We start from the raw sequence: 7,509 nt of genomic DNA, 5'->3' as shown, positions 1-7,509 counted from the left end.
ACATTTATGCATGTCAGTATTTGCAGTGTTGGCCCTTCTTTTTCAGGACCTCTGCAATTCGACTGGGCATGCTCTCAATCAACTTCTGGGCCAAATCCTGACTGATAGCAACCCATTCTTTCATAATCACTTCTTGGAGTTTGTCAGAATTAGTGGGTTTTTGTTTGTCCACCCGCCTCTTGAGGATTGACCACAAGTTCTCAATGGGATTAAGATCTGGGGAGTTTCCAGGCCATGGACCCAAAATTTCAACATTCTGGTCCCCGAGCCACTTTTGCTTTATGGCACGGTGCTCCATCGTGCAGGAAAATGCATTGTTCTTCACCAAACTGTTGTTGGATTGTTGGAAGAAGTTGCTGTTGGAGGGTGTTTTGGTACCATTCTTTATTCATGGCTGTGTTTTTGGGCAGAATTGTGAGTGAGCCCACTCCCTTGGATGAGAAGCAACCCCACACATGAATGGTGTCAGGATGCTTTACTGTTGGCATGACACAGGACTGATGGTAGCGCTCACCTTTTCTTCTCCGGACAAGCCTTTTTCCAGATGCCCCAAACAATCGGAAAGGGGCTTCATCGGAGAATATGACTTTGCCCCAGTCCTCAGCAGTCCATTCACTATGCTTTCTGCAGAAGATCAATCTTAGATGTTTTTTTTTGGAGAGAAGTGGCTTCTTTGCTGCCCTTCTTGACACCAGGCCATCTTCCAGAAGTCTTGGCCTCACTGTGCGTGCAGATGCGCTCACACCTGCCTGCTGCCATTCCTGAGCAAGCTCTGCACTGGTGGTACTCCGATCCCGCAGCTGAATCCTCTTTAGGAGACGATCCTGGCGCTTGCTGGACTTTCTTGGACGCCCTGAAGCCTTCTTTACAAGAATTGAACCTCTTTCCTTGAAGTTCTTGATGATCCTATAAATTGTTGATTTAGGTGCAATCTTAGTAGCCACGATATCCTTGCCTGTGAAGCCATTTTTATGCAACGCAATGATGGCTGCACGCGTTTCTTTGCAGGTCACCATGGTTAACAATGGAAGAACAATGATTTCAAGCATCACCCTCCTTTTAACATGTCAAGTCTGCCATTCTAACCCAATCAGCCCTGACATAATGATCTCCAGCCTTGTGCTCGTCAACATTCTCACCTGAGTTAACAAGACGATTACTGAAATGATCTCACCAGGTCCTTTAATGACAGCAATGAAATGCAGTGGAAAGGTTTTTTTGGGATTAAGTTAATTTTCATGGCAAAGAAGGACTATGCAATTCATCTGATCACTCTTCATAACATTCTGGAGTATATGCAAATTGCTATTATAAAAACTTAAGCAGCAACTTTTCCAATTTCCAATATTTATGTAATTCTCAAAACTTTTGGCCACGACTGTATATATATATATATATATATATATTATATATATATATTTGGCAATTTTTATATATTAAACATTATTATATTAATGTAAAATATAACATATTTATGCAAATCTATTTGCTATGAATATATTATTATTATTATTTTTTTGTTTGTTTTTTGCCAGATGCCTATTAGGCAGCTTTCTAGGATTTAAAAATGAGATTTAATCTGATATTAATCTAAGTTATGATACTTGCTGTCTGTGTGATTTTTCACTCTAGATGGTAGTATAAAGGTATGCGCAAGTCATGATTTAAGTAAAAGTTTAGATTTCTTGAGTTCTCAACACCTGTTTGACAAGATAGTTTCACATAATATTTTTTTCCTGTTTTCGCCGTTATTTATTTATTTATTTTTGTTCAGTTATTAGTCACACTTCAGACGTATATGTGTGCGTGTAAGAGCAAGCGAGAGAGAGAGTTTTATAATCATCCTAATTTAGGTGCTCAGTTATGTGTGGAAAAGAGCACTCACAAAATCCATTAATGTACTCAGTCTATCTCCAGAGGTATTATGTGTATATTTCAAAGAGTATATATCTTAGAGTTTGTGCCTGAAGTAATTTAGAGAGGGATATTTTATACACAAAGAACAACTAATGAGCAGGGAAATGAAAAACATTGAGGAATAACTTTAAAGGTGCACTCTTTGATTCCAATTTATTTTATTGGATTTTTCATCACATAACATCAAATTAATAGATACAAACTTGGATTTTATGAAATTAACATTCTGCACTATTAATACCCCGGTAACACACACACACACACACACACAAAACTGCTGTTCGGGATGCAAAATGATTTACTTACAATTGAAACTTAAGGTAAGTTCTTTTGCATCAAATAAAATTACACACATCACCTTTAAAGAGTTATATTATTTATTTATATTATGTAAATATCCTGGGCGTTTCCATCTGGACCAAGTCATTTTTCTTCAATATGTCACTGAAATATTCTCTGTCACATCTAGAATGATTTGTAGAAGGTGTTTTTGAACATTTTTGAATTAGAATGCATGGTAATCCACTCCCTGAGATAATTATTAGATCAAACATGCTGTACAGGTGATGAAGGTGATTTAGATTTATGGTCGTTTTCGATCAAAAATACAGTAAAAACTCAATATAAAAAGTCAATTAAATGTGAAATTATTACGATTTAAAATTACTTTTCAGTTGTGATGTTTCGAAAATATAATAAGTTATTTTTATTTATATTATTGAATTTATATTATTTAAGATTCTTTAGGATTCTAGAAAGTAAAAAGAAGCATTTATTTGAAATATAAGTCTGAATAATTTTAATAATTTAATGCATCCTTGCTGAATAAAAGTGGAACTTGATCTTGAAGACTACTTTCTTTCTTTCTTTCTTTCTTTCTTTCTTTCTTTCTTTTTTTTCTTTCCGGAGAAGAAACCACTAACTAACACCTGCTGTAACTCATCCAGCACAGATTCATTCACTGACCCTGTTTGTGTGTCACTGTCTTGATGAGTTTCATTTCAGACAGGAGAGGTAGACCGCATTTCTGAATCTTCAGCTCATGAAAAGGCTTCTTTCTCTCTGTGTCTCTCTGTTTCTTCCTCTTTGCACCAGACAGGATTTTAAAGTCTAAACAGCCTTTGTTCTTCAACAGTTAGTTTCATATCATTCCAGGCATAGCTGTAATCTATGAAACTGAATGTTTTAGGGTGATATTACAAGCTGTGAGGATGCGTTTGCTTCAATTTGAAAGAATCATTGCCGTGGTAATATTTTGCTTATTTAGATGAACCATGATAGTGAATCGTTGGAGACAGGAGAACTTGAGGACACCATGATGTATTTATAGGTGAGACTGCTGTCACACTTTTTACTCCAGATAACCTCAGAGTATGATCGTTCAGCTTTCTTGAAAATGTCTTCCGATGCCTTTGTCACTGCAAATTAGTGCCAGCGTGAACGCCTCTTAAGGTCAACATGAAATTAAAATGGAGTCTATTTGCCTGCATAATGCATGTTTCTCATATTATTTTGAATGATTCATTAATACATGTTATTCCCAATTTAAAAAAAAAAAAAAAGTGTTATGTGAACTGACTGTACATTTTAGCTAATGGCTTTTACTTTTTAACACCTCCCATTCCAACTTCTCTTGATTCAAGGTGAATTAAATGAAACCATGTCCTAATTTGTATTGTTAATATATTGTTTTTTGAAAGCAAATGCATCATTAAAAGGTAAAAAATGTGTTTGGGCGTTTCATGTTAACTTCAAAATGATGGACATTTATGTGCAAAATAAATGGGGTCCGTAATAAAATTATTAGGTCAATCCATTGTCATATCCTGAGATTCCTCTTGGGTCACTTTAACCATTTAAGGGCAATGTGTGGGTGGCCTGTTGAAAAACTGATCTGAGAAATAGCTAAAAATGCTTGAAAGGGAAGGTTTTGAGAGGGAGCTAATCTAAAGAGAGCTTTTATGTTTGTTTTCTTTGTTCTATTTGGGCTACAAGACTGTCTGAGTACCTCACAAGAATAGCATGATCCTTTGAAGCCATAAAAAGATTTCGTCTTGATCAGATCTGGTCCTGATGTGATGCAGCTGTATAAACAGAGACAGTCACACTCAATGACTGATCCATGTGTCGGAACGGAGAGTTCTTGTTTTCCAGTCTACAGCGTCAGGGATTCTATACCTTCCTTCATCCACACGTCCAAACCTGTTTCGGTGAAAAAAATCATCAAGTAAAATGAACCCTCCAGCATGTAGAGTTGTGTGTACCTTTTTGTTAAAGTTCAAGCAAAGTTTCTTCAAAGTTTAAATGTGTGGATGAGTCACTTGCATGATTTTTCTTTCTAGGCCATACTGTGAATATTCCAGCATGACAGGGAACGATCAAATAGGACTTTCTGTCCTGGCAACCTGTGCTTAAGGGGACATTATTGGCTATTTGGCTGTAGGAAGGAAATGGTAAGAACTGTCATTTTTCCTCTTCAGTCATCAAAATGAGTGTTGCACATGTATTTTACCCTCTAAAAAAATGTTGATGACCAAGACAGCTTAAAATTCTCAACATTTGTTGTGCTTGACGATAATTTGGTTATACTGTTTTTATTGATCAATTTAAAATAATGATGTCAAATAAAGGTGTGTTGGGGTGCATTTTTCCAAAATGTATGTTGACCAAATCCTAAAACTTTATTTCTAAGATTTAATTACAGATTACAGATGTTGTGCATATATTTATTTATATTTAGAGAGAGAGGCGATGTACTACACACAGCAGTGTCATTAATTATCATTGGATATTAGTAAAACAAACTATATATAGAGTCGTGGCCAAAGGTTTTGAGAATTACATAAATATTAGTTTTCAAAAAGTTTGCTGCTAAACTGCTTTTAGATCTTTGTTTCAGTTGTTTCTGTGATGTACTGAAATATAATTACAAGCACTTTATACGTTTCAAAGGCTTTTATCGACAATTACATGACATTTATGCAAAGAGTCAGTATTTGCAGTGTTGGCCCTTCTTTTTCAGGACCTCTGCAATTCGACTGGGCATGCTCTCAATCAACTTCTGGGCCAAATCCTGACTGATAGCAACCCATTCTTTCATAATCACTTCTTGGAGTTTGTCAGAATTAGTGGGTTTTTGTTTGTCCACCCGCCTCTTGAGGATTGACCACAAGTTCTCAATGGGATTAAGATCTGGGGAGTTTCCCCAAAATTTCAACATTCTGGTCCCCGAGCCACTTAGTTATCACTTTTGCTTTATGGCACGGTGCTCCATTGTGCAGGAAAATGCATTGTTCTTCACCAAACTGTTGTTGGATTGTTGGAAGAAGTTGCTGTTGGAGGATGTTTTGGTACCATTCTTTATTCATGGCTGTGTTTTTGGGCAGAATTGTGAGTGAGCCCACTCCCTTGGATGAGAAGCAACCCCACACATGAATGGTGTCAGGATGCTTTACTGTTGGCATGACACAGGACTGATGGTAGCGCTCACCTTTTCTTCTCCGGACAAGCCTTTTTCCAGATGCCCCAAACAATCGGAAAGGGGCTTCATCGGAGAATATGACTTTGCCCCAGTCCTCAGCAGTCCATTCAGAAGATCAATCTGTCCCTGATCCTTTGCTGCCCTTCTTGACACCAGGCCATCTTCCAGAAGTCTTGGCCTTACTGTGCGTGCAGATGCGCTCACACCTGCCTGCTGCCATTCCTGAGCAAGCTCTGCACTGGTGGCACTCCGATCCCGCAGCTGAAACCTCTTTAGGAGACGATCCTGGCGCTTGCTGGACTTTCTTGGACGCCCTGAAGCCTTCTTTACAAGAATTTAGCCTCTTTCCTTGAAGTTCTTGATGATCCTATAAATTGTTGATTTAGGTGCAATCTTAGTAACCACAATATCCTTGCCTGTGAAGCCATTTTTATGCAACGCAATGATGGCTGCACGCGTTTCTTTGCAGGTCACCATGGTTAACAATGGAAGAACAATGATTTCAAGCATCACCCTCCTTTTAACATGTCAAGTCTGCCATTCTAACCCAATCAGCCTGACATAATGATCTCCAGCCTTGTGCTCGTCAACATTCTCACCTGAGTTAACAAGACGATTACTGAAATGATCTCAGCAGGTCCTTTAATGACAGCAATGAAATGCAGTGGAAAGGTTTTTTTGGGATTTAGTTAATTTTCATGGCAAAGAAGGACTATGCAATTCATCTGATCAGTCTTCATAACATTCTGGAGTATATGCAAATTGCAATTATAAAAACTTAAGCAGCAACGTTTCCAATTTCCAATATTTATGTATTTTTTTGGCCACGACTGTACATACAGTATACACGTTATGTGTATATGTATATGTATACATATCTGTATCTGCATACATATGCATGTATGTATTGTTTGTTTTCCTAATATCCAATGATAATTAATGACACTGCTTTTGTGTTGTAAATAACCTCTAGGATCACTAGGGTGGAAAGGGGACATGTCTCCATGTCTCTCTTTCTGCTTCAAATAGCATGATTGACCTATGTCAGAATTTTCTGCTCAGGAGAACTGAACACAAGGACCCTCGGGTGGGTGCCAAGAGTCATGGGTCAGAGAATTTTTTTTTTTTTTGTCAAAATGTGACATTTGAAAAAACAAAACTCCATATGCACCATTGTGCAACTGCTTTAAAACTGCATGGAAAGCAACGTGTACACATATAGTACACAGATATTTTTAAATGTCATTTATTCTTGTGATTGTAAAGCTGCATTTTCAGCATCCTTACTTCAGTCTTCAGGGCCACATGATTTTCTACTCAAAAACATTTTAACTTTTTTTTTTTTTTTAAATGGATGTCAGTGGAGGAGAGGCTTCACTATGCTGAACAAACAGAGGAAACGGCTTATCATTTAATAAATCGACAGCCTTTCTGCTAATCTTCAACACATTTTACACTAAACAATATTTTTTGGATTGAAATATTTTTTGAGTTTACCATGAAAAAAAAAGGTTGGATTCAGCTTACGGCACTTCTCATTCATTCCTACGGTATCCGTAAACGGCAACTTGAGTGTCGCACAACCCTGACGGAAAATTAATGATGTCAAGGCTGTTATGTGATTGGTTATTATGGCACACATAATTCAAGTTAGCGGTTACACTCCTTGCCTTTAACAGATGACATCATGATCCAGGAAGTGACATCAGACATGGAGGGAAATCAACACAAACTTCAGCAGTAAGTAGCATTAATGAACTGAGTTTTGTGTGTGTGTGTGTGTGTGTGTGTTTTTCACTGTAAAACATCCATCCTATTTTATATTAGTGATGAGAGAAACTTTGAATCAATTGAACCAATTCACTGTTGCAAAGTCCTTGAAAATGGCACACACTGAGTCCTGCAGCAAAAACCCATTCCAAATGTTTTATTGAAATTATAATATTAAACGCAATTACAAAATCATTGCATACTGTTAAATATGAAGTGTATGTATAATGTGTGTTATTTTATTAGCTTACAGGGTTTGTTTTGTTGGTTTTTCCTTATCATTGCATACCATTTTTTGTCTCATTGTCAAATGTCACATGTCTACAAATTTATAACTCTGA

General features: G+C 37.1%; 1 long non-coding RNA gene across 1 annotated transcript in view; it reads left to right on the top strand.

Moving 5' to 3' along the window:
* Window positions 1-7,078: 7,078 nt before the first annotated feature.
* The window catches only part of LOC132122556 (uncharacterized), a 45,681-nt gene continuing 45,250 nt past the window's right edge, over window positions 7,079-7,509 (top strand). Inside the window, exon 1 of the long non-coding RNA XR_009426394.1 lies at window positions 7,079-7,138. This is a non-coding gene — a long non-coding RNA (uncharacterized LOC132122556). The remainder of the gene's footprint in view (window positions 7,139-7,509) is intronic.

This window comes from Carassius carassius, chromosome 40 (assembly GCF_963082965.1).
Source record: "Carassius carassius chromosome 40, fCarCar2.1, whole genome shotgun sequence".
Classification (NCBI taxonomy): Eukaryota; Metazoa; Chordata; class Actinopteri; order Cypriniformes; family Cyprinidae; genus Carassius; species Carassius carassius.
This window is presented reverse-complemented; position numbering and strand designations above follow the sequence as displayed.